Source organism: Eretmochelys imbricata, chromosome 21, assembly GCF_965152235.1.
Source record: "Eretmochelys imbricata isolate rEreImb1 chromosome 21, rEreImb1.hap1, whole genome shotgun sequence".
In the NCBI taxonomy this organism is placed as follows: Eukaryota; Metazoa; Chordata; order Testudines; family Cheloniidae; genus Eretmochelys; species Eretmochelys imbricata.
The window spans coordinates 56,188-84,028 of NC_135592.1; the positions used below are offsets into that span (position 1 = coordinate 56,188).

General features: G+C 50.9%; 1 long non-coding RNA gene across 5 annotated transcripts in view; it reads right to left on the bottom strand.

The window, feature by feature from the left end:
* LOC144278133 (uncharacterized) overlaps positions 1-17,248 on the bottom strand; it is a 44,898-nt gene extending 27,650 nt beyond the window's left edge. The window contains exons 1-5 of one of the 5 annotated variants that reach the window (XR_013348527.1): positions 15,210-15,925; positions 14,573-14,658; positions 14,171-14,210; positions 13,657-13,785; positions 13,252-13,364 (exon numbers count right to left, since the gene is read on the bottom strand). This is a non-coding gene — a long non-coding RNA (uncharacterized LOC144278133). Of the gene's footprint in view, positions 1-12,667; positions 13,365-13,656; positions 13,786-14,170; positions 14,211-14,572; positions 15,926-16,219 lie in introns of those variants that run through there. The other 4 variants (XR_013348528.1, XR_013348530.1, XR_013348531.1 and 1 more) reach the window with 4 other exon arrangements.
* Between the last annotated feature and the right edge of the window lie 10,593 nt (positions 17,249-27,841).

The following is a 27,841-nucleotide window of genomic DNA, read 5'->3' on the forward strand; positions in this document are numbered from 1 at the left end:
TTCCACAATTTTGAAGAAACAGACACAACCAGACTTTGCTCATCCATATTCATTAACAGACAGGACGTTCAAGTATTAATGCACATTGAGCTGTTTGCACCAGGTTTCCTCTCTGACACTTCAGCCCGTGTTACACCTATCCTTACCCCTCAGACAAAGCAGCAGGCCCAGGATAAACTTGTAGATTTCCTCTCTAGCACTGGGATATTTGCTAGTGCAGAGACCCCTACCGCTACCCCACCTGTACTCACATGCCCCACAGCCCTTGGTGTGGCAGCTCATGCTCTTGCCTTGTCCTGGGCGCCTCTGTCCTCAGCCTGTGGTGTACTATGTACTGCAGCAGCATCTGCTCCAGCCTTGGCCATTTGCCAGGATAGACACCACCCCTCTTGGCAGATGCCCCAGGAAAACACTCTCATATTTTGGTATAGGCGTTGTAATGCTAATATTGTCACTTGATATATCTTTTTATAACAAGCCATGCAACAGGAACTACAAGGGCAGAAAAAACACCATGAACACAGAGGTAGACATTGACAAGGCAGCTAAAGAGAGATTAGTGACATCATCAATCTCACACAAGCATGTAGGACAGTATGACTTTATTTTGTGGTTAAGCTCTCTACAACCTATCCCCACAGAACTCCAGCTTGGAGACGGAGCAAAGACGGGCTACAGACACAGATACCCAACCCTAGCCATCTCTGGACTCTGGACTCATCCCGGATTGTCTCCCAAATCCCGAGCATTGTTCAGCATATCTCCTGTCACATAACTCGCTAAGCCTGGCCTCAGAATCTGTTTTCATATTGCTGTCGTCCTCCCCCTTGGGGCTGCAGTTCTGCTCCTCAGATTTGTCATTCCTCAGCAACACACCATCATGTCACCTTCTGCTAGAAGACACACCTCACCCAGAGGAAGGAAAAAGCCTCCATAACCAGAGCACACCCAAGCCAGGGAGGAATTCTCCCACCCACACCACAGCTCCGAGGACAAGCTAATCACATTTCAAGCATCCTCCCCACCAAACTATACACTTGAAAGGTCTGAAAACAATTTAGAATCATAGAATATCAGGGTTGGAAGGGACCCCTGAAGGTCATCTAGTCCAACCCCCTGCTCGAAGCAGGACCAATTCCCAGTTAAATCATCCCAGCCAGGGCTTTGTCAAGCCTGACCTTAAAAACCTCCAAGGAAGGAGATTCTACCACCTCCCTAGGTAACGCATTCCAGTGTTTCACCACCCTCTTAGTGAAAAAGTTTTTCCTAATATCCAATCTAAACCTCCCCCACTGCAACTTGAGACCATTACTCCTCGTCCTGTCATCTGCTACCATTGAGAACAGTCTAGAGCCATCCTCTTTGGAACCCCTTTTCAGGTAGTTGAAAGCAGCTATCAAATCCCCCCTCATTCTTCTCTTCTGCAGGCTAAACAATCCCAGCTCCCTCAGCCTCTCCTTATAAGTCATGTGTTCCAGACCCCTAATCATTTTTGTTGCCCTTCGCTGGACTCTCTCCAATTTATCCACATCCTTCTTGTACTGTGGGGCCCAAAACTGGACACAGTACTCCAGATGAGGCCTCACCAATGTCGAATAGAGGGGGACGATCACGTCCCTCGATCTGCTCGCTATGCCCCTACTTATACATCCCAAAATGCCATTGGCCCTCTTGGCAACAAGGCCACACTGCTGACTCATATTCAGCTTCTCGTCCACTGTCACCCCTAGGTCCTTTTCCGCAGAACTGCTGCCTAGCCATTCGGTCCCTAGTCTGTAGCGGTGCATTGGATTCTTCCATCCTAAGTGCAGGACCCTGCACTTATCCTTATTGAACCTCATCAGATTTCTTTTGGCCCAATCCTCCAATTTGTCTAGGTCCTTCTGTATCCTATCCCTCCCCTCCAGCGTATCTACCACTCCTCCCAGTTTAGTATCGTCCGCAAATTTGCTGAGAGTGCAATCCACACCATCCTCCAGATCATTTATGAAGATATTGAACAAAACCGGCCCCAGGACCGACCCTTGGGGCACTCCACTTGATACCGGCTGCCAACTAGACATGGAGCCATTGATCACTACCCGTTGAGCCCGACAATCTAGCCAGCTTTCTACCCACCTTATAGTGCATTCATCCAGCCCGTACTTCCTTAACTTGCTGACAAGAATACTGTGGGAGACCGTGTCAAAAGCTTTGCTAAAGTCAAGAAACAATACATCCACTGCTTTCCCTTCATCCACAGAACCAGTAATCTCATCATAAAAGGCGATTAGATTAGTCAGGCATGACCTTCCCTTGGTGAATCCATGCTGGCTGTTCCTGATCACTTTCCTCTCATGCAAGTGCATCAGGATTGATTCTTTGAGGACCTGCTCCATGATTTTTCCAGGGACTGAGGTGAGGCTGACTGGCCTGTAGTTCCCAGGATCCTCCTTCTTCCCTTTTTTAAAGATTGGCACTACATTAGCCTTTTTCCAGTCATCCGGGACTTCCCCGGTTCGCCACGAGTTTTCAAAGATAATGGCCAATGGCTCTGCAATCACAGCCGCCAATTCCTTCAGCACTCTCGGATGCAACTCGTCCGGCCCCATGGACTTGTGCACGTCCAGCTTTTCTAAATAGTCCCTAACCACCTCTATCTCCACAGAGGGCTGGCCATCTCTTCCCCATTTTGTGATGCCCAGCGCAGCAGTCTGGGAGCTGACCTTGTTAGTGAAAACAGAGGCAAAAAAAGCATTGAGTACATTAGCTTTTTCCACATCCTCTGTCACTAGGTTGCCTCCCTCATTCAGTAAGGGGCCCACGCTTTCCTTGGCTTTCTTCTTGTTGCCAACATACCTGAAAAAACCCTTCTTGTTACTCTTGACATCTCTCGCTAGCTGCAGCTCCAGGTGCGATTTGGCCCTCCTGATTTCATTCCTACATGCCCGAGCAATATTTTTATACTCTTCCCTGGTCATATGTCCAACCTTCCACTTCTTGTAAGCTTCTTTTTTATGTTTAAGATCCGCTAGGATTTCACCATTAAGCCAAGCTGGTCGCCTGCCATATTTACTATTCTTTCGACTCATTGGGATGGTTTGTCCCTGTAACCTCAATAGGGATTCCTTGAGAAGCTCCATCACACAATGCACTTTGGTTGCACTGAGTCAGCTTCTTTAGTGGTCTGTCACTGAACAAAAAAGAAACCCAGGACAGAGCACCTGATCTGACCATTCCACCAGGCTACAGCATACCTTCCAAAATCCAAGGACCAGGACAGCCCTACACCTAACAGAATCAGGAATGGACTACATCTGAAAATAAATTAGCACAGCGGTTCTTAAACTGGGATCTGTGGACCACTGGGGGTCCATGAGGATACTCCAGGGGGGTCTGCAAGTCATGTCCGGGGCCGCCAGACCCACTGATCAACTCTCCTCACCCTCCTTCGCAGCGCCTCTTGCACACCACGGAACAACTGTTCAGCGGCATGTAGGAATGGGAGAAGTAGAGATGGGGCACACTCAGGGGAGGGAGCAGAAAGAGGCAGGGAAGAGGAGGGTTGAGGGTGGGGCCTTGGGGGAAGGGGTGGAGTGGGGGCAGGGCCTGGGGCTGAGCGGGGTTTGAGAACCCCCAGGGAAAAAATTAGAAGCTGGCTTGGGGGTCTGCAAAAATTTTTAAATCAAAATGGGGGTCTTCCAGTTGCTTAAGTTGAAGAACCGCTGAAATAGCACATAATGACCAGTGTAGCTCTGGGCACACCAGGTTCCATATGCCAACCCCTGACAGTACCATAGGCTCAGCATAAGTCTGACGTATTTACCACACAGAAAATGATCCATGCTGTCTGATCTTGGAGTGCAAACTACTCTGCCCTGCCAAGAGGCGTTGCCCAAGATGTTGCTGTTGGGAGGGCACGACAGCCTGGACAATGACAAAAAAAGGCCATCATGACCTCAAACTCTCACAAACAGCCCAGAGCAACAGGATCTCCCCCACAGACACACAGCACTACAGTAGCCAAGCAATCTGCACATCAGCCCTCAGGGCAGTACACCTCCATGCCACCATTCACATCCTAAGGAGATGGGATTTCTCTCTCTCTCTGTTTTCATCCACCTAGACTGTGGCTTATTAACAACAGAAAAGATAATGACCCTACCAGTCTTGGCAAATCTGCTGAAGGAGGACCTCAAAGAGGGGTCACAGGTAGCCAGGCAACCAAGAAACAAGCATGCTGCTGGCCTCAGATCCCCAAGAGTAACCAAAATGCAAAAGGGAGAAGCAGCTTTAGGAGTGAACTCACCGGCACCTGCCTCCAGGGCCGGCCTTATGTAAAATAATCCCCTAGGCCAGGCTGAAGGTGGAGCAGAATTGGGGGCTGGAGCTGGGCAGGGCTGGAGCTCGTCTCAGGGCACAGCTGCGGGGAGTGGGTGGGGGGGTGGTGGAGCACCAGTGCAGAAAGCACAGGGGGTGGGGGCAGACTGCAGCTGCAAGCCCCTGCCTGCCTCTCAGCCGTGACAATGGGCCAGCAATGAGCTATTACAAGCCCTAAACACACACATTCCACAATAGAAAACCTTAGTAGCCCACAGGGCTAACATCAGACTCACTGGGGCTGTAACCTGGGGTCCTGGCACTCAATTAGGGTCAACTGCAAAGAACGGGGCAGACAATCCCCAAACCTGGATCTCTGCAGGCAGGGATCAGGCTGCTTCAGCTCTCAGGATTTCCCCTCACCACAAAGGGGTGCAGGGCTCAAGGTGCAGATTACACAACTGTACTAAAATCCAAACTGTAGCCTCCTACCCCAGAGTCCAGACACACTCACAGCAGGAGCAGGGCCGCCCAGGGCGGGGGGGGGGGTGAGGGAGGGGGAACACCACCACGGGACAAGTGGGGCAATTTGCTCCAGGCCCCGCAGGGGCCCCCACGAGAGTTTTCAGGGGCCCCCCACAAGACTTTTCGGCAGCAATTCGGCGGCGGGGGATCCTTCCGCTCCATGTCTTCGGCAAAGTGCCCCGAAGACCCGGAACGGAAGAACCCCCGCTGACAAAGACCCCAGGCCCCCTGAATCCTCTGGGTGGACCCTGAGCAGGAACAGCCCTGGACTAGCAGCCAGAGCAGAGCTGACTATGTGGTGACTGGTCTCCCCTAGGGAGCTGGGAGGCGAACTCAGCCTGGCTGGGGAACTTTCCCAGCAAAACTCTAAAAACTGGGAGTCATCAGTGGAGAGGGAAAAGCCGGGCTGAGGGATCTTGCTTTGCACCAGATTTAGGTCCCAAGGGGGTACCGGATCCCAGACATGGGGGTAGAGGCGCTCCAGGCCCTTCAAGAACTGCACCATCATAAGGTGGGCAAAGACTGACCTGCCTTGAAATGGAGGTTGGAATGCCGAAATGGCCATCAGATGCACTTTGACTGAAGACAGCGACAGGCCCTGGAGCTTAAGGTGCAGGATGTCTTGCAGCAGGGTCTCCTCTGCAAGGATGCGATGGTCCAAGACCTAACAAGTAAATCGCTTCCACTTTGCCACATAGGTGGCTCGGGTAGAAGGCTTCCTGCTGCCCAGCAGGGCTTGCTGGACATCAGTGGAACATCACTGCTCCTCTCCACTCAGTCACACAACAGCCAGACTGTCACATGCAGCGCCACAAGGTTCGGGTGCAGCAGACTGCCGTGATTGTCGGACAGCAGATCCAGCCCAACAGGCAGCTGCAGGGAGATTGCTGACGATAGACTCAGCAGCATGCCAAACCAGTGTTGTCGTGGCTACGATGGGGCCCCAAGGATAACCTTGGCCTTGTCTTGCTTGACCGTCAGGAAGACCCTGTGGATCCAGGGTACCGATGGGAAGGCGTACATCAGCACTCCCGACCACGAGATCAGGAAGGCGTCCCACAGGGAGCCCTTGTCTCTGTTCTACAGAGAGCAAAACACAGGGAACTTCCTGTTCTGCCTAGACGCAAACAGGTCCACCTAAGGACTCCCCGACCTGCGGGAGATGAGGCTGACCACCTCCAGATGGAGCGACCATTCATGGCGAGACGAGAAGGTCCTGTTCATACAATCCGCCAAGACGTTCTGGGCACCCACCAGGTGAATGGCGTTCCCTAGGCAAAACTCCCAGAGGCTGAGCGCTTCTCGAGAAAGGGCCAAAGACCTGGCGCTGCCCTGCCTGTTCACGTAATACATTGTGGCTGTATTATCCATCAGGACCTGCACCACCTTGCCCTTCAAGTAGGGCAAGAAAGCCTGACAGGCCAGGCAAACCGCCCTGAGCTCCCTGACATTGATGTGGAGAGCCAAGTCAGGTTGTAGCCAACAACGCTGGGTGTTGAGCTCACCCAGGTGGGCTCCCCAGCCCAGGCTCGAAGCATCCGATACCAGGGTGAGCAATGGGCTGGGGGACAAAAAGGCAACTCCTTGCAGCACTGACTCTGGATCCCACTACCAGTCTAGCGATAGTAGGATATGGCTTGGTACTGTGACCGCTTAGTCTAGGGGGTGCCTGCTGGGAACATAAACCGAGGCCAGCCAGACTTGCAGAGGCCTCATATAAAAATGGGCATGGCTGACCACGTACGTGCACACAGCTCTGTGGCCCAACAGAGACAGACACGTGTGGGCCGTAGTGAGCGGGTGGGCTTTTATGTGGGAGATTTAACCCTCCATGGCCTGAAAACATGCTCTGGGAAGGAAGGCTCTGGCCCACATGGAGTCAAGGACCACTCCAATAAACTCTTTGCATTGGATTGGCATTAATGTGGACTTTTCTGTTTATCAACAGGCCCAGGTCACTGCATGTGGAACGTACCAGGTCAAGGCTCCTTTGCACCTGCTCCGGAGATCTGCCCTGGATGAGCCAGTTGTTGAGATATTAAAAGATCTGGACCCCCCCGATGTCGGAGGTAAGCCGCCACTGGTGCCACGTATTTCATGAACACCCTGGGGGCCAAGGACACATCAGAGGGTAGCGCTGTGAACTGAAAGTGTTGCCCAACCACTACAAGGCACAGGAACCATCTGTGTCCTGGAAACATGGAAGTACATGTCCTTTAAGTCGAGAGCGGCACACCCGTCCCCCGGATCCAGGGAAGGGATGATGGAGGCCAGAGAGACCATGCGGAACCTCAACTTCTTGAGAGACTTGTTGAGGCCACGCAGTCTGAGGCCCCCTTTCACCTTCGGGATTAGGAAGTAACGGGAGCAGCATCCTCTCCCTCCCATGAGGGTCAGCAGCATGCCCTTGTTGCCAAGAAGGCCAATGGCAGCAGATCGAGGGACGTGATCGTTCCCCTCTATTTGACATCGGTGAGGCCTCATCTGGAGTACTGAGTCCAGTTTTGGGCCCCACACTACAAGAAGGGGGTGGAAAAATTGGAAAACGTCCAGCGGAGGGCAACGAAAATGATTAGGGGGCTGGAGCACATGACTTATGAGGAGAGGCTGAGGGAACTGGGACTGTTTAGTCTGCGGAACAGAAGAATGAGGGGGGATTTGATAGCTGCTTTCAACTACCTGAAAAGGGGTTCCAAAGAGGATGGATCTAGACTGTTCTCAGTGGTAGCGGATGACAGAACACGGAGTAATGGTCTCAAGTTGCAGTGGGGGAGGTTTAGGTTGGATATTAGGAAAAACTTTTTCACTAGGAGGGTGGTGAAACACTGGATTGCGTTACCTAGGGAGGTGGTGGAATCTCCTTCCTTAAAGGTTTTTAAGGTCGGGCTTGACAAAGCCCTGACTGGGATGATTTAGTTGGGGATTGGTCCTGCTTTGAGCAGGGGACTGGACTAGATGACCTCCTGAGGTCCCTTCCAACCCTGATATTCTATGATATCCCGAGGAACCTCCTCCACTGCCCCCAAGATCGGGAGCTTTTCGACCTCCTGAAAAACGAGATGCTCATGAGAAGGGTCCGGCAAGAGAGAGGGCAGGAGGGAGTGGTGTCCAAGAATTGCAGGGTATAGCCCCAACCTATTATGTCCAGGACCCAGTGGTCTGACGTAACCCTGGACCATGCCAAACAATAGTAGGAGAGGCGGTCGAGGAAAGGGCAGGAAGGATCTGGGCAGATGACTGGTGCATCGCTCCCGGGCACACACTCAAAATCAGCACTCCTGGCCCCCTTGCCATTTCGCTAGGCCAAGCTGTGCAGGGCAGTGGGGCGACGACTGGTGGCGACTAGCGGCAGCAGCTAAACCCGGTGTCCTGTTTCCTTGTAAGCCCATGACAAAGCTGCCACCGTCATGGTGGCAGCGGGAGCCGGCACGGCTGTCTCGATGCCTGAGGAATGTGCATCTCCAGAGAGTGGAGAGTCATCCACGTGTCCTTCAGACCATGCAGCCGCACATCCATCTGGTCAGAGAACAGGCCGACACCATCAAATGGGAGGTCCTGAATACAGGCCTGCGTCTCCTGGGACAGGCCTGAGGTCTGGAGCCAGGAACCGCACCTCATCACCACCGCTGAGGCGACCACCCTGGCAGCTGAATCGGCCACATCCCAGGCTATTTGGAGGGAGCACCGAGCTGCCACGGTGCCTGCCTCTACCAAAGTTGCCAACGCCTGGGCCATCTCCTGGGACATGGAGTCTTTGAACTTGAGGAGGGAGTCCCACAAGTTAAAACTGTAACGGCCCAAGGTGGCCTGGTGGTTCGCCACCCAAAACTGGAGGCTGGCTGTAAAATAAACTTTGTGACCAAACAAACAAGTCCAACCGCTTAGCATATTTATTTCTAGGGGTGGCTCTGGTGGGGCCCTGCTTATCTTTCTCCTTGGTCACAGACATGACCAACCATCCTGGTGGTGGGTGGGTGTATAAGTACTCGAACCCTTTCGCAGGAACAAAGTACTTTTTCTCCGCCCATTTAGATGTGGGCGGAATAGAGAACGGGGTCTGCCAGATGGACTTGGCAATATTCAGGACCCCTTCATGCACCAGAAATGCAACATGAGCTGGGGTGGCCACCGAGAGCACATTGAACAATGTGTCCGTCTGCTCCTCCATTTCCTTTGCCTTGAGGTCTAAGTTCAAAGTCACCCTACGGAGCAGCACCTCATGCTCCTTGAAAGCGTCTGGTGACCTAGCTCTGGAGGGGCCTGCCACTGCCTCGTCCGGGGTGGAGGAGGATGATTGGACCACGGGGGGAGGCCCACCGGCGTCTTCGCCCGATGGGGAGGGAGGCGTGGGGGGAGGGGCCACCGGCTCCTCACCCGCAACAGTGTTGCAGGTGCCAACTTTGGCCTGTCCGAAGGTCAGTAAGAGTGGGGCAATGGCATGACAGGAACCTCCCAGGCGCTCCAATAAGGCAGTTGGCTCTGCTGCCAGGCTGGTCCCGATGCCACAGACGCTCACTCCAAAGCCCAGTCCCTTTGCTGCCTGGGCAAGGGACTGAACTGCGCCTCTGATTCGGAGAGGTTGTCGCCCTCCGGTGATGTCGGGGCCGTCGAGGACCATATTCAGGAAACACCTCTTGGTTCGAGGAGGAGAACTATTGATTACACAAAGCTGAACTCCAGGAGGAGTACTATTCATGACACATCCTTTTTTCTCAGGAGGAGTACAATTGACAACATGCTTTTCTGTCTAGACGGGACAGTATTCAGAGCACACACCTTGTTCCCAGAGGGCACAGTATTCAGGACACACCCCTTGTTTCCAGGAGCAGTACTATTGTTGACACAACTCTTGTTTCTAGGCAGGACAGTTTTCAGGACACACCTCTTTTGTCCACAAGGAGCACAACTGATGAGATACCTCTTGTTTCCGGAACAAACAATATTCAGGACATACCCCTTGTTTCCAGAGGGTACAGTATTCCAGACACACCCATTGTTTCCAGGGGTAATATTGATGACACACCCTTTTTTCTCAGGAAGTACAATTGATCACACATCCTTGTTTCTGGATGGGACAATATTCAGGACAAACCTCTTGTTTCCAGAAGTACAATTGACGACACACCTCATTTCTAGATGGAACAGTATTCAGTACACACCTCTTGGTCCAAAGAGGAGCACTATTGATGACACACCACTTCTTCAGATGCAGGGAGTGAAAATTACAGATGCAGTCATTATATAATGACACATGAAGAGAAGGGAGTTACCTCACAAGCGGAGAACCAGTGTTGACAGGGCCAATTCGATCAGGGTGGAGACAGGTACCCAGAAATCACCTACTACAGGACACGCCCAACAAGGAAAATAACAGAACACCACTGGCCATCACATAGAGCCCCCAGCTAAAACCTCTCCAGCACATTATCAATGATCTACAACCTATCCTGGAAAATGATCCCTCACTCTCACAGACCTTGGGAGGCAGGCCAGTCCTCACTTACAGACAGCCCCCCAACCTGAAGCAAATACTCACCAGCAACTACACACCACACCACTGAAATGCTAACCCAGGAACCAATCCCTGTAGCAAACCTCGTTGCGCACTTTGTCCCCATAACTACTCTAGCGACACCATCAGAGGACCCAACCGCATCAGCCACACCATCAGAGGCTCATTCACCTGCACGTCTACTAATGTTATATACACCATCATGTGCCAGCAATGCCCCTCTGCCACGTACATTGGCCAAACCGGACAGTCCCCATGTAAAAGAATAAATGGACAAAAATTGGACATCAGGAACGGTAACATACAAAAGCCAGTAGGAGAACACTTCAATCTTCCTGGACATTCTATAATACATTTAAAAGTAGCTATACTTGAACAAAAAAACTTCAGAAACAGACTTCAAAGAGAAACAGCAGAACTAAAATTCATTTGCAAATTTAACACCATTAATTTGGGCTTGAATAGAGACTGGGAGTGGCTGGCTCATTACAAAAGCAGCTTTGCCTCACCTGGAATTAACACCTACTCATCTATTATTGGAAGTGGACTACATCCACCCTGATTGAATTGACCCCGTCAACACCGGTTCTCCACTTGTGAGGTAACTCCCTTCTCTTCATGTGTCATTATATAATGCCAGCATCTGTAATTTTCACTCCATGCATCTGAAGTGGTTTTTTACCCATGAAAGCTGATGCCCAAATAAATCAAGAATTATAACATTCATAAACCAGTCGGAGAACACTTCAATCTCTCTGGTCATGCAATCACAGACATGAAGGTCGCTATCTTAAAACAAAAAAACTTCAAATCCAGACTCCAGCGAGAAACTGCTGAATTGGAATTCATTTGCAAATTGGATACTATTAATTTAGGCTTAAATAGAGACTGGGAGTGGCTAAGTCATTATGCAAGGTAGCCTATTTCCTCTTGTTTTTTCCTACCCCCCCCCCCCCCCGATGTTCTGGTTTAACTTGGATTTAAACTTGGAGAGTGTCCAGTTTGGATGAGCTATTACCAGCAGGAGAGTGAGTTTGTGTGTGTATGGGGGTGGGTTTTTGGAGGGGGGTGAGGGAGTGAGAGAACCTGGATTTGTGCAGGAAATGGCCTAACTTCATTATCATGCACATTGTGTAAAGAGTTGTCACTTTGGATGGGCTATCACCAGCAGGAGAGTGAATTTGTGTGGGGGGGTGGAGGGTGAGAAAACCCGGATTTGTGCTGGAAATGGCTTTTAGATAAGCTATTACCAGCAGGACAGTGGGGTGGGAGGAGGTATTGTTTCATATTCTCTGTGTATATATAAAGTCTGCTGCAGTTTCCACGGTATGCATCTGATGAAGTGAGCTGTGGCTCACGAAAGCTCATGCTCAAATAAATTCGTTAGTCTCTAAGGTGCCACAAGTACTCCTTTTCTTTTTGCGAATACAGACTAACACGGCTGTTACTCTGAAACCAAATAAATCTGTTAGTCTTTCTTTTTTATAGAGCTACAGTGACACTGTGTGGCCAGTCGTGATAATGCACAGAACATTTCCCTCATTGAGCAACAGTGACTCTCGGTGGCCATGCGGGCTAATGCACAAAGCATTTCTCTCATGGAGCAACAGTGACACCACCCAGGGTAATCACAGAGTACTTCCTTAAGGAGGGACCCTGACACCAGGCTGCCACTGGGGGGGAAATGGACAGAGCGTTTCTCTCATGGAACAACAGTGACACCGGGTGACCAGTTGGGGTAATGCACACAGCATTTCCCTCATGGAGCAACAGTGACCCAGGGTGACCAGTTGGGGGGGAAATGGACAGAGCATTTCTCTCATGGAATAACAGTGATACCGGGGGGCCAGCCAGAGGAATGCACAAACCATTTCCCACATGGAGTAGCAGTGATGCCTGGTGGCCACTCGGAGTAATTCACAAACCATTTCCCTCAAGGAACAACAGTGACACCAGGTGGCCAGTCAGGGGAATGCACAAAGCATTTCTCTCATGGAGCAGTGTGTGACTACTCAGGGTACTGCACAGAACATTCACCTGATGAAGCAGCAGTGATGCCCGGTGGCCACTCAGGGGAGTGGCACAGAGCATTCTCCTCATGGAGTAAAAGTGACACCAGGTGGCCAGCCAGGGGAATGCACTAAGCAATTATTTCCCTCCTGGAGCAAGAGTGACACTGGGTGCCCCAACCGGGGAATACACAGACCTTTTCCTTAAGGAGCCACGGTGACACCGGGCAGCCAGTCAGGTAATGCACAGAGCATTTCTCTTGTGGAGCAACAGTGACACTGGGTGGCCACTCAGGGTAATATACAGACTCTGTTTCCCCTGGAGCAGCAGTGACTCCTGATCACCAGTTAGGGTAATGAGTAGTGTGCATATGCCCTGGAGGAGCAGTGACAGCCTGTGGCAGCCCCAGCGGGCTCCCCGGGGAGGGGGGGGAAGAGGGGCTGAGGTGGGGTAGACAAAAACTTGTGGCAGCTGCATTCCCCCCCACCCTCCATGAGGCCTTGGCCCTCTCTGTGGCTCTCCCTCACTCAAGGAAAAGTCCGGCCTCCTCCCCTCAGAGGCTCCGGCCCTTCACCAGGGTCAGAGGCCAGAAGCTTAAAGTCAGAGCCAGGCAGGATGGGGCAGCTGCTCCTCTAGGTAGTGCAATGATGCAGGCTGCCAAAATGTTCCCCCATCTTGTCCTTGTACTGGCTGGGGGTTCCGGGGCTGTGGCTGCTCCTCAGTTCCCTGCCGCCCTTCGACAACTCACAGACCTTAAGAGCCGCTCAGGTGCGGGTCCTGCTCCAGCTAGATTCAGAGGCCTTTCCTCGGGGGCCGACCCTGTACTGACAAATTCTCTCCACCGACAAGAGTCTTTGCAGCCCTCCCTCAATACTTAACTTAAGCACATTTCCATTTGCTCTTACTCTGCAGATCACTGTCTGGCTTCAAACCCTAGTGATGGGCTCAGGGTGGCTGCTCCTTCTTAGGTCTCTGCCACAGATTGGCCATTCTCTCATCTACCCAATCTCATTAGGAACTGAAAAGAGAAAGAGAGAACACTTTTAAGCTAGGCCACCACTGGTGCATGTGGCTTCTGCTCATTGGAGCCCCGTTCTTTATTCCTCTCCAGCCCACCAGGGCCTAAAACGCTCATCACTCCCAAGGAACTACAGACCTCCAGGAAAGGGACAATCCCAGACAATTATCAGCCACAGGCAGAGCTGTACCTTCCCCAGGACACATCCCATGGAAATGAGAAGCATCTCTCTGTTCTCAAGGAGGCACCTCACTATGTAGATACTGGAGAGAGATATTTCACAAACACACACCTGCTCCTCCAACATCACAAGAGACCTCCTCAGCTCCACTGCCGAGTGAAATGTCTAGATTGTGCAGGTCCACTTCCTCCAGATGCTCCTCCTCTGTCTGGGGCTGCTGCACGGGCCTGGAGCAAGCCTCTGTAAGAACAGCAAACCACCTATGGAAGAACCGTCGCTGCCAGAAAGGCTATAGGTGCATGAGATCTTCCAATACCTGCCTCCCTTTCCCATCCGTACTACATCACCTCCATTGCAGTAAAAGACACGGACTGAACACTGATGGGTCAAATGGCCATTTACGCCCCCCTTCTGCCAGCTCTAACACGCTTTCCCGCCCCCATCCTGCCGGCTCTTGACTCCAAGACTGTGAGGATACACAAAAAGCACCCGTGCCCAATTTCTGTGAAGGGAGACAGAACCAGAAGAGGCAAGAAGAGGGAGCATGCATGTCTGTGTTGGCCACAGAAGACAGAGAGAGAGAGAAACATGGGAGGAAGAAAAGCATCTCACTGTCTGGACTGACCTCCTGAATCCAACCTTCTGCTGGGGAGAACACTCCACTCCTGGTCAGAGAAAAAAGCAGCCCCTGAAAATAAGAGCCTTGTCTCCCTCATAACCAGAGCTAATCTTGAATCTCTTCCTACACACCAAGCGCCAGCTAACGAAAAGTCCCAGCCCGGAGCCAGGTGGACCGTGGCAGAGTCCTCACAGCTTGCCTTCGCTTTCCCTCCCATGAGGGGAGTGGACTCTGACCCGCCACTTTTCCCTTGGTACTAAACCCCACACAAGAAGGGGACAGTAAAATTAGCATCTCAGTTGGCAACACTGCTCTTCTTGCATCTCCCACACTCCAGGGTTCTGCCCTCAACCCCCCTTGCACTATGCCTTTATAACTACAAATAGAAAACACCTGTTGCAACGGCACCTGAAATAGTGACTTTGCGGAGGAGACTTGCCTCTTCCTCAGCCTTAGTCCCACAGATTTCCAAGCCCAATGAGGAAGCTCACGGCCTGTGAAGAAAACTAGAGTGAGTACAGAATGAGGAATTCAAAGCATTGACTGCTTACTCACGGTCAGTTATGCGGAAGGCAGAAAGCGGAGGACTGATAATCTTCGCTTACAAGAATGTCCAGGCTGCTCAGGTCCACCTCTGCCAGCGTCTCCTTCAGCTGCTGCTCAACGATTCCTCTGCAAGCACCACAATTAAGCCAAGCAGGAGCCATCACTCCACAAAACTCAATTGGTGTGCAAAACCTTGCCCTCATCCCTCCCATCCCATCTACATCGGCCCCGCTTGATGAACAGAGACTCAGTCAATGCTGACAGTGACGTTCCACTCTCCAGCGCACTCCCCCGCATGATTTTTGTACCCTCCTACTTCTTCATGGCTCCCGAGACCTAGCCAATGGGGATGCACACTGAGCATGTCTGCCCGTGTTCTATGAAGGGAGACCGAACAAGGAGAGACAAACACAGACAGACAAAGTGTGTCAGCCGACACACTACAGTAGTGAAGAGAGAGAGAAACATGGAAAACATGGAAGGAAGGCAAAAAACTCACCAGCTACAGTCATCCTCCTGGATCCAACCTTTTGGTGCAGTGGACACACCTCTCCTGGCCAGACAGATGAGCAGCCCCTGATAATGGGAGCCTTGTCTCCCCCGTAGCCACAGTTAGTCAGGAACCTTTTCTTACAAACACAGATCTAGCGAATGGCATGTCCCTGCCTGGAGCCAGGTGCGCCGTGACCAGACTCCTCACCAAAGCAGACACTTATCTTACTGACAGTGATGGCTGCTCTGCTTCCAGCTAGACGGCATCATAATAGTCTGGCATCAACAATGCTCACTGTCTCATGGCTCTTGTACACTTTCCATCTCACAAGGGGGGTTGGTTCTTACCCTTGACACTAAGCACAACACAAGAGGGAAAAACAAAAGTTATCATCGGAATCTGCAATGTTGTGTCGGTTCTTCTTCTCCCTGTCCCATTACACCTTCACAGATACAATTAAAAAGCACATAACATACACTCAACCTGTGGAATTGCTGGCCAGAGAATGCTGTGAAAGCCAAGATTATAATAGGGTTCAAAAAAGAACTAGGTAAATTCATGGAGAAAAGGTACATCAATGGCTATTAGTCAGGATGGGCAGGGATGGTGTCCCTAGCCTCTGTTTGCCAGAATCTGGGAATGGGCGACACAGGATGGATCACTTCTCGATTAACTGTTCCATTCATTCTCTCTGAAGCACCTGGTATTAGCCAGTCGGAAAACAAGATAGTGGGCTAGATGGACCTTTGGTCTGACCCCGTATTGCCATTCTTACGTAAACACACACTTACTCACAAAATAGGGAAATTCTCCTCCCACACCCAGAACAAGGAGGAAAACTTTTATGAGAAACCAAGCCTCACCTAAAGGGAAGCAGCCGTCTGTACTCAGGCTCTACCATGCATTTATCTAAGCCCTGGTCTACACTGGGGCATGGGGGGGAGATCAACCTCAGATATGCAACTTCAGCTACGAGAATAGCGTAGCTGAAGTCGACGTATCTTAGGTCAACTTACCTCGGCGTCTTCATGGCATGGGGTCGACTGCCACCACTCCTCCGTCGACTCCGCTTGCACCTCTTGCCATTGATTTATCGCGTCTAGACTAAAATTGACCCCCGATAGATCGATCACTACCCAGTGATCCGGCGGGTAGTGTAGACATACCCTTAGGCTTCAGCCGTGCTGCTAAAAGTCGTGAAGTGTAGCTGCTGTTTGTCATCTCTCCTGCCAACAAAAAACTTCTACTTCCAACGAGCAGCATTTGCATTGTGAGCAGGAGAGCGCTCCTGCCAACAATGTGTGGTTCACACTGGTACTTGTAGTGGCAAAACTTTTGTCTTTCGGGGGAAGGTGGGGGGGATTAACACCTCTGAAAGACAAAAGTTTTGTCCTTCAATGCCAGCATAGACACACCCTTACAGGCAACTCAGCCTGCAGCTGCCCTGGAACAACAGTAACACCGGGTGGAAGGGCGGGGTTATGCACAGAGGATTTTCCCCATAGAGCAACAGTGACACTGGGTGACCACGGAGTAATCCAAAAAACATTTCCCTCATGGAGAAACAGAGACACCGGATGGCCACTCTGGTTAATACACACAGCACTTATCTCATGGAGCAACAGTGACACTGGGTGGCTAATCCAGGTAATGCACAAAGCATTTCCTTCATGGAGCAACTGTGGATTACCCTGAGTGATCACCCACTGTCACTGCTGCTCCATGAGGGAAATGCTGTGTGCATTACCTCGAGTGGCCACCTGGCTTCACTAAAATATTTCCCTCATGGAGCAAGAGTGAAACCAGGTGGCCAATCCAGGTAATGCACAAACCATTTCCCTCATCAAGGGAGAGAGACAACAAGGGGCCACTCGGGCTAATGCACAACGCATTTCCCTCATGGAGCAACAGTGACACTGGGTGGCCAGTTGCATGAATGCACAAAGCATTTCCCTTATGGAACAACAGTGACAATCATAGAATAGCAGGATTGGAAGAGACCTCAGGAGATCATCTAGTCCGACCCTCTGCTCAAAGCAGGACCAATCCCCAACTAAATCCAGGGCTTTGTCAAGTCCGACCTTAAAAACTTTTAAGGGAGGAGATTCCACCAGCACCACCTCCCTAGGAAACGCATCCCAGTGTTTCACCATCCTCCTAGTGAAAAAGTTTTTCCTAATATCCAACCTAAACCTCCCGCACTGCAACTTGAGACCATTACTCCTCGTTCTGTCATCCGCTACCACTGAGAACAGTCTAGATCCATCCTCTTTGGAACACCCTTTCAGGTAGTTGAAAGCAGCTATCAAATCCCCCCCTCATTCTTCTCTTCCGCAGACTAAACAATCCCAGTTCCCACAGCCTCTCCTTGTACGTCATGTGCCCCAGCCCCCTGATCATTTTTGTTGCCCTCTGCTGGATGTTTTCCAATTTTTCCACATCCTTCTTGTAGCATGGGGCCCAAAACTGGACTCAGTACTCCAGATGAGGCCTCACCGATGTCAAATAGAGGGGAACGATCACGTCCCTCGATCTGCTGGCAATGCCCCTACTTGTACATCCCCAAATGCCATTGGCCTTCTTGGCAACAAGGGCACACTGCTGACTCATATCCAGCTTCTCGTCCACTGTAACCCCTAGGTCCTTTTCTGCAGAACTGCTGCCAAGCCATTCGGTCCCTAGTCTGTAGCGGTGCATGGAATTCTTCCGTCTTAAGCGCAGGACTCTGCACTTGTCCTTGTTGAACCGCATCAGGATTTCTTTTGGCCCAAACCTCTAATTTGTTTAGAGCCCTCTGTATCCTATCCCTATCCTCCAGCGTATCTACCTCTCCTCCCAGTTTAGTGTCATCTGCAAACTTGCTGAGGGTGCAATCCACACCATCCTCCAGATCATTAATGAAGATATTGAACAAAACCGGCCCGAGGACCGACCCTTGGGGCACTCTGCTTGATACCGACTGCCAACTAGACACAGAGCCGTTGATTGCTACCCATTGAGCCCGACGATCTAGCCAGCTTTCTATCCAGCTTCTAGTCCATTCATCCAGCCTATACTTCTTTAACTTGCTGACAAGAATACTGTGGGAGACCGTGTCAAAAGCTTTGCTCAAGTCAAGGAACAACACGTCCACTGCTTTCTCCGCAACCACAGAGCCAGTTATCTCGTCATAGAAGGCAATTAGATTAGTCAGGCATGACTTGCCCTTGGTGAATCCATGCTGACTGTTCCTGATCACTTTCCTCTCCTCTAAGTGCTTCAGAATTGATTCCTTGAGGACCTGCTCCATGATTTTTCCAGGGACTGAGGTGAGGCTGACTGGCCTGTAGTTTCCCGGGTCCTCCTTCTTTCCTTTTTTAAAGATGGGCACTACATTAGCCTTTTTCCAGTCGTCCAGGACCTCCCCCGATTGCCATGAGTTTTCAAAGATAATGGCCAATGGCTCTGCAATCACATCCACCAACTCCTTTAGCACTCTCGGATGCAGCGCATCTGGCCCCATGGACTTGTGCTCGTCCAGCTTTTCTAAATAGTCCCGAACCACTTCTTTCTCCACAGAGGGCTGGTCACCTCCTCCCCATGCTGCGCTGCCCAGTGCAGCAGTCTGGGAGCTGACCTTGTTCGTGAAGACAGAGGCAAAAAAAAGCACTGAGTACATTAGCTTTTTCCACATCCTCTGTCACTAGGTTGCCTCCCTCATTCAGTAAGGGGCCCACACTTTCCTTGACTTTCTTCTTATTGCTAACACATCTGAAGAAACCCTTCTGGTTACTCTTAACATCTCTTGCTAGCTGCACCTCCAGGTGTGATTTGGCCTTCCTGATTTCACTCCTGCATGCCAGAGCAATATTTTTATACTTTTCCCTGGTCATTTGTCCAATCTCCACTTCTTATAAGCTTCGTTTCTGTGTCTAAGATCAGCAAGGATTTCACTGTTAAGCCAAGCTGGTCGCCTGCCATATTTACTATTCTTTCTACACATCGGGATGGTTTGTCCCTGTAACCTCAATATGGATTCTTTAAAATACAGCCAGCTCTCCTGGACTCCTTTCCCCCTCATGTTATTCTCCCAGGGGATCTTGCCCATCAGTTCCCTGAGGTTGTCAAAGTCTGCTTTTCTGAAGTCCAGGGTCCGTATTCTGCTGCTCTCCTTTCTTCCTTGTGTCAGGATCCTGAACTTGACCATCTCATGGTCACTGCCTCCCAGGTTCCCATCCACTTTTGCTTCCCCTACTAATTCTTCCTGGCTTGTGAGCAGCAGGCCAAGAAGAGCTCTGCCCCTAGTTGGTTCCTCCAGCACTTGCACCAGGAAATTGTCCCCTACACTTCCTGGATTGTCTGTGCACCGCTGTATTGCTCTCCCAGCAGATATCAGGGTGATTGAAGACTCCCATTAGAACCAGGGCCTGCGATCTAGTAACTTCCGTTAGTTGCCGGAAGAAAGCCCCGTCCACCTCATCCCCCTGGTCCGGTGGTCTATAGCAGACTCCCACCACGACATCACCTTTGTTGCTCACGCTTCTAAACTTAATCAGAGACTGTCAGGTTTTTCTGCAGTTTCATACTGGAGCTCTGAGCAGTCATACTGCTCCCTTACATACAATACTACTCCCCCACCTTTTCTGCCCTGCCTGTCCTTCCTGAACACTTTATATCCATCCATGACAGTACTCCAGTCATGTGAGTTATCCCACCAATGGGCAGCCTCTTGGGAGAATGCACAAAGTATTTCCCTAATGGAACAACAGTGACACTGGGTGGTCAGTCGGGGTAATGCACAGAGCATTTCCTTCATGGAGCAACTGTACATTACTTGAGCAAGAAAACTTCAGAAACAGACTTCAAAGAGAAACAGCAGAACTAAAATTCATTTGCAAATTTAACACCATTAATTTGGTCTTGAGTAGGGACTGGTTGGCTCACTACAAAAGCAGCTTTGCCTCTCCTGGAATTGACACCTCCTATCAATTATTGGGAGTGGACTACATCCACCCTGATCGAATTGGCCGTCAACACTGGTTCTCCACTTGTGAGGTAACTCCCTTCTCTTCATGTGTCAGTATATAATGCCTGCATCTGTAATTTTCACTCCATGCATCTGAAGAAGTGGTTTTTTACCCACAAAAGCTTATGCCCAAATAAATCTGTTCATCTTTAAGATACAGCTGGATTCCTTGTTGTTTTTGTGGATACAGACTAACACGGCTACCCCCTGATACTTGACACCCAGTGTCACTGTTCCTCCAGGAGGGAAATGCTGTATGCATTACCCCAAGTGGCCATTTGGTATCACGAAGCATTTTCCTCATGGAGCAAGATTGACACTGGGTGGCCACTCGGGTTAATGCACGAAGTATTTCCCTCATGGAGGAACAGTGACACCAGGTGGCCAGTTGGGGTAATGCACAAACCATTTTCCTTATGAAGTGACAGTGATAATGGGTGGCCAGTCTGAGTCATGCACAAAGCATTTCCCTCAGAGCAACAGTGACCTGTCAGAGTAATGCACAAAGCGTTTCTCCCACAGCGTTACAATGACATCCGCTGGCCAGTTAGGGCAACGTACAGAGAGAGCCCTCGAGTAGCAGCGAGCACAGGGGTTAGGACCCAGGAGCCTGAGCTGGAGCAAGTCAGTCCAGAGTGCTGTGCATAGCCCTGGACCCTCCACATGCCCTGGGTGATGCAACCTGGTGAGTGGAGACACAGGCCAAGGGCTACTCTCAGACCCCTGCTCACATCTTCTACTGAATATGGCCTGCTTCAGAGAGGAGGACGAGACTGGCATGACCACTGATGTAGAAGGAAGACTCCTGAGGACGAAGCATCTCTTGTTACAGTCAAGTTGCTCTCCACGAAGTTACTGGACTTCAGGAAGATTCCATAGCACCTGACAACTCCTTGGGAGGGCACAAAGGATTCCCCCACGCTTATCGTGCCCCAGTTAGATGCAGAGGTCTTTTCTGAGGGGCCCACCCTGTGACGGGTTTGACCCCCATTCTGGGATGCCACCTGATGTACTGGGATTTCACTGAGCCTGCCTGCTGCACTAGCCTGGCCTCCCTCTCCTTGTTTTGCTGACTTAGGCTCTCCAGCCTCTGGTAGCACACACACACAAGCTGTAGAATCACACAGAGTCTGTCAACAGCTCTCTATGAGAAGACTCAGCTAGGAAATCACCCAGCACTCAAGTGCAGTTCCCCTCTGGAAAGTACACCCAAAATAATATTGTCTTGGGCTGTAGAGAAATCTATACAACATAAGCTCATAAATTCACCCCCTCCCTCAATGTGGAGGAAGATATGTACAACTGTTGCCCCCCAGTTAGAAGTTGCACAAACTGGGTTTAATAAACTTGTTTTTGTTTATTAACAACTATAGGGAAGATTTTAAGTGATTATAAGGGATAGCAAACAGAAGAAGGCAGATTACTAAGAAAATAAAACAAACATGCATACTAAACCTAAAATCTTAAAGAGACTGGATTCAAGAAGTAATTTCTCACCCTAAATGTTGTTTTTAGGCAAGTTGCAGGGTTTCTGGAGCTGAGATTTCCAGTTATTTCTCTTTACAGACCAGACTCCTGTCTTAGTCTGGACTCAGCCCTGGACTTTCCCCCACTCAGTTCCTTTGTCCCTTCAGGAACTTTTAGCAAGCTTTCGACTTGGACAGGAAAGCAATGGAGAAGAGACCTGTTTGCGTTACTCCCTAGCCTTAGGTAAGATTTACATAAGGCGGGAATCTTTTGTTTCCCAGTCTTGACCTCCCCCTCTTTCAGTGGAAAATTACTACAAGTCCAAGATAGTGTTTAGTACCAGGTGACAGGACCACCTGACCTAGTAGCGTCACAGCTACATCCCAGCACGCATCTCAGGAAGGAGAGAGATTAGTGTCTTCAAAGTCTTATTGTTTCTTCCTAATGGCCCAGCAAGGCTGATGGCATGCTGTCTGGTGGGAGTTTCCCAAGTATACACCTGGTTTTAATTGTTACATAGTCAATATTTCCAACTTTAGATACAGAAATGATACATGCATACAAATTGGATAATCACATGTAGTAAATTATAACCTTTCCAATGATACCTTAAAAGACTATCTTGCATAAAATATATCACTTATCTCACTGACAGTGGCAGCTGCTCCACTCCCAAATGTATGGCTCCTGCCCCATTTCAACAAGGCTCACAGTCTCCCTGCCCTCGCTCGCTTTCCATCGCATGAGTGGAGTAAACTCTGTCATTTAACTTCTTTCCCCTTGGTACCAAACCCAGCACAAGGGAGAAAAACAAAGAAGTTAGCATCTCAGTCAGCAATGTGGCATAAGCTCTTCTTCTTGCATCTAACACACCCCAGGGCTCTGCCCTCAACCCCCCTCCCATTACACTACAAGTAGAAAGCACCCCGGCAATGATACCCGAAATAGTCACGCTGCATAGCAGACTCTGGTCAAACACACCAAACCTGTAGGGAAAATGCAGACATTGGTCTTGTTTTTTGCTTAACTGGCTTGAGAGTTGCTTCTTGGTGAGTTTTTGGCTGCTGGCTTGTTGCTTGTTTACCTTGCAGCTTGTTACTTTTTTTTTTTTTAAATCGGCTCCTGGCAAGCAGGGGCAAGCAAGGGCACGGGGCAAGGAGAGGCAAAGTGGGGGAGAGAGTCAGGGGTGCACAGTGGGCCCACCACACTCCCAGACTGCACGCCGGGGGGATCTAGTCACAGAGTGTTCAGGTTCTTACAGATTCCTTGTTTTGAAATGGGATTAGCTTGATTTTTGGTTTATTGTGAAAGTCGGGGTGCTTATTTACCCCGTGAAAGATGGCAACTGTGAGTGTGATACCTTCCTCAGCCTTAAATACCAGAGAGCCACGTATCCAATAAGCAAGCACACTGCCTGTGACGAAAACAACTACAGAGGAGGAATTCCAATCACTGACAGCTTACGCAGAGGCAGAAAGGGGAGGACTGTTCATGTCTCCTTAGAAGGATGCCCAAGCTGCTCAGCTACACCTCTGCCACGGCTCCTGGACAATTCCTCTGCAAGAGCAGCTGCAAAAGCCAAGCATGAGCCATCACTACACAAAGCTCTACCGGTGCTTGACATCTTTCCCTCAGCCCTGCCTCCCTTTCCAAACCCATCTACACTGGCCCCACTTGACAACCAAGTCAACACCGACTACCACGCATGATTTTCATCTGCTCCAACTTCTCCAGGGCTCCCGAGACCTCACCTGTCGGGATGCAAACCTAGTACCCCGCCTGCGTCCTAAGAAAGGAGACAACACAAGGAGAGGAGAGAGAGAGTTGGCCAACACACGAGAGTAGAGAGAAAGAAAGACAAAAACATGGGAGGAAGGCAAGCAACTCAACACCTGAAGTCATCCTCCTAGATGCAACCTTCTGCTGCGGAGGACACACTGCTCCTGGCCAGAGAAATGAGCAGCCCCTGAAAATGGGGACCTTGTCTCCCTCATAACCACAGCTAGTCAGGAACATTTTCTTACAAACCCAGCCTTAGCTAAAGGAGCATCCATACCTGGAATCAGGTGGGCCCTGAGCAGAGCAATCACCAGAACAGACACTTATCTCACAGAGTGGCAGCGGTTCTGCTCCCAGTTGGACGGCTTTTGCGTGGCATCAACAATACTTGTGGTCTTGTCACTGTCGCTCGCTTTCCATCGCATGAGGGCAGTAGACTCCAGCACGCGACTTCTTTTCCCTTGGGACTAAACCCAGCACAAGGGAGAAAAACAAATCAGTTACCATCTCAGTCGGCAACATCTCGTTGGCCCTTCTTTTCCCCTCTCCTGCATGGCGGGGCTCCGCTCTCAACCCTCTCCCCATTACACCTTTAGCATTACAACCAAAAAAACACCCCTTGCAATGGCACCCCACATAGTCACTCTGCACAGCAGACGTGGCCCCTCCTCAGCCTTAATACCACAGAGCCTCGTACTCAACAAGGAAGCACACAGCCTGTGAAGAATACTACAGAGAGGACAGATGAGGAATTCCAAGCACTGACCACTTACTCTCAGCCAGTTAAGCGGGAGGCAGAAAGCAGAGGACTGTTCATGTCTGCTTAGAACAATGTCCAAGCTGCTCAGGTCCATCTCTACCACTTTCTCCTCCGGCTAGGGCTCCTCAGCAATTCCCCTGCAAGAGCAGCAGCAGAAGCCATCGCTACACAAAGCTCTATTGGTGCCTGAAATCTTCCTCTCATTCCTGCCTCCCTCTTCCATTCCATCTACATTGGCCCCACTTGATGAACAGAGACCAAGTTAATACCGACAGTCACCGCTCCACTCTCGCACCCACTGCCCTGCATGATTTTCGTCCCCTCCTACTTCTTCATGGCTCCCAAGACACAGCCTGTGCGGATGCACACCTTACACACCTCCCAGTACCCTATGAAGGGAGAAGGCACAAGGAAAGGTAAGGACAGAAAGGTAAGGGGGAGGGTGTGTGTTGGCCAACATATTAGAGAAGAGAGAGAGAGACAGAGAAAAAACATGGAAGGAAGGCAAGCGACTCACCACCTGGAGTCATCTTTCTGGATCGAACCTTCTGCTGCAGAGGACACACCGCTCCTGGCCAGAGAAATGACCAGCCCCTGAAAATGGGGACCTTGTCTCCCTCGTAACCACAGCTAGTCAAGAACATTTTCTTACAAGCCCAGCACCAGCTAAAGGGGCGTCCCTACCAGGAGCGAGGTGGGCCGTGAGCAAACCAATCACCAAAACAAACACCTCACCGAGGGTGGCGGCTGTTCTGCTCCCAGTTGGACGACTTTTCCGTGGCATCAACAACGCTCACAGTCTCGTTGCTCTCTTTCCATCGCATAAGGGCAGTAGACTCCGACGCTTGACTTCTTTTCCCTTGGGACTAAACCCAGCAGAAGAGGGAACAACAACAAAAATTAGTATCTCCGTCTGCAATGTCGCGTTGTCTCTTCATTCCATGTCTGCCGTATCCCAGGGCTCTGCCCTTAACTCATCTCCCATTACTACTTTAGAACTGCAACTGGAAGATACCCATTGTAACGGCACCCAAAATAGTCACTTTGCTCAGGAGACTCTTGTCCCTTCCCCAGCCATAATCCCAGAGCCTCGTACCCAACGAGGAAGCACATGGCCTGTGAAGAAAACTACAGGGAGTACAGATGAGGAATTCAAAGCACTGACCTCTTACTCACAACCAGTTATGCAGAAGGCAGAAACATGAGGACTATTCATGTCTCCTTAGAAGGATGTCCAGGCTGCTCAGGTCCACTTCTGCCACCTTCTCCTCTGGCTAGGGCTTCTGGACGATTCCTCTGCAAACTAATAAAGCTAAGCAAGAACCATCACTACACAGAGCTCTATCGGTGTGTTTAATCTTGCCCTCATCCCTGCCTCCCTCTCCCATCCCATCTACACTGGCTCCACTCAATGTACATAGACAGTCACCGCTCCATTCTCACACCCACTGCCCTGCATGATTTTCGTCCCCTCCTACTTCTTCATGGCTCCTGAGACCTAGCCTGTGGGGATGCACACCTACCCATGTCCTGTGAAGGGAAGTGGCACAAGGAGAGGAAAGGAGAGAGTCAGTCCATGGGGCTGATTGATGAACAAGTTCAGTAGGCAATTTGAGGTATGCGCATCAGTGGCTTAGTCGTATGAATGACTGTCTATCATAAAATATCAGGGTTGGAAGGGACCTCAGGAGATCATCTAGTCCAACTCTCTGCTCAAAGCAGGACCAATCCCCAACTAAATCACCCCAGCCAGGGCTTTGTCAAGCCTGACCTTAAAAACTTCTAAGGAAGGGGATTCCACCACCTCCCTAGGTAACACATTCCAGTGTTTCACCACCCTCCTAGTGAAAAAGTTTTTCCTAATATCCAACCTAAACCTCCCGCACTGCAACTTGAGACCATTACTCCTCGTTCTGTCATCCGCTACCACTGAGAACAGTCTAGATCCATCCTCTTTGGAACACCCTTTCAGGTAGTTGAAAGCAGCTATCAAATCCCCCCTCATTCTTCTCTTCCGCAGACTAAACAATCCCAGTTCCCACAGCCTCTCCTCGTACGTCATGTGCCCCAGCCCCCTGATCATTTTTGTTGCCCTCTGCTGGATGTTTTCCAATTTTTCCACATCCTTCTTGTAGCGTGGGGCCCAAAACTGGACTCAGTACTCCAGATGAGGCCTCACCGATGTCAAATAGAGGGGAACGATCACGATCCTCGATCTGCTGGCAATGCCCCTACTTATACGTCCCCAAATGCCATTGGCCTTCTTGGCAACAAGGGCACACTGCTGACCCATATCCAGCTTCTCATCCACTGTAACCCCTAGGTCCTTTTCTGCAGATTTGCTGCCAAGCCTTTCGGTCCCTAGTCTGTAGCCGTGCATGGGATTCTTCCGTCCTAAGTGCAGGACTCTGCACTTGTCCTTGTTGAACCTCATCAGACTTCTTTCGGCCCACTCCTCTAATTTGTCGAGCGCCCTCTGTATCCTATCCCTACCCTCCAGCGTATCTACCTCTCCTCCCAGTTTAGTGTCATCTGCAAACTTGCTGAGGGTGCAATCCACACCATCCTCCAGATCATTTATGAAGATATTGAACAAAACCAGCCCGAGGACCGACCCTTGGGGCACTCCACTAGATACCGGCTGCCAACTAGACATGGAGCCATTGATCACTACCCGTTGAGAAGCCCCAGAGAGGAAGGCAGGGGAGGGCAAACTTTTTGGCCTGAGGGCCACATTGGATTTCCAAAATTGTATGGAGGGCTGGTTCGGGGAGGCTGTGTCTCCCCAAACAGCTAGGCGTGGCCTGGCCCCTGCCTCCTATCCAACCCCCCTGCTTCTTGCCCCTGATGCCCGCCCCCCCCGCCCCCTCCAGGACTCCTGCCCCATCCAACCCCCCCCATCCCCTGACCACCCCTGAACCCCATCCAACCCCCCCGTCCCCTGACCACCCCTGAACCCCACACCCCTGACTGCTGCCTGCCACCCTATCCAACACCCCTCCCATTCCTGACTTGCCCCCCCATTCCTGACCTGCCACCCTATCCAACACCCCTCCCATTCCTGACTTGCCCCTGACCACCACCCCCAAGTCCCCTGCCCTCTGTCCAACCCCCCCTGCTCCCTGCCCCCTTACCGCACTGCCTGGAGCACCAGTGGCCACCCAGAGTGTCGCGCCGGAGAGCACTAAGGCTGCGGGGGAAGGGGAACAGCAGGGGAGGGGCCGGGGACTAGCCTCCCAGTCCAGGAGCCAGGCAGGAGGGTCCCTCAGGCCTGATGTGGCTCACGGGCCGTAGTTTGCCCACCTCTGGAGTAAGGGCAGGGTGGACGGGGGTTGGAGGTCCCCAGGGTGGCTGGGAAGGGGAACCCGGCAGATTCGAGAGGGAACAGGAATTGGAGAGGGAAACCTGGCAGGCTGTGGATGGCGTGGTGGAGTGCGGAGCTGGGAAAGTGGGGCCCAGCAATGGAGAACTAGGCTGGAGGGGGTTGGGGTGTAGGGATGGGGTGTCATGGAGGATGTTGGGGTGCCCTGAGATGGAGAAGCAGATGGGGTGGATCAGGAGGGCCAAGGGAAAGTCCAGGAAAAGGGGTCAGCTTGAGGTGGGGTGAGCGGAGTGTTGGCAAGCCTG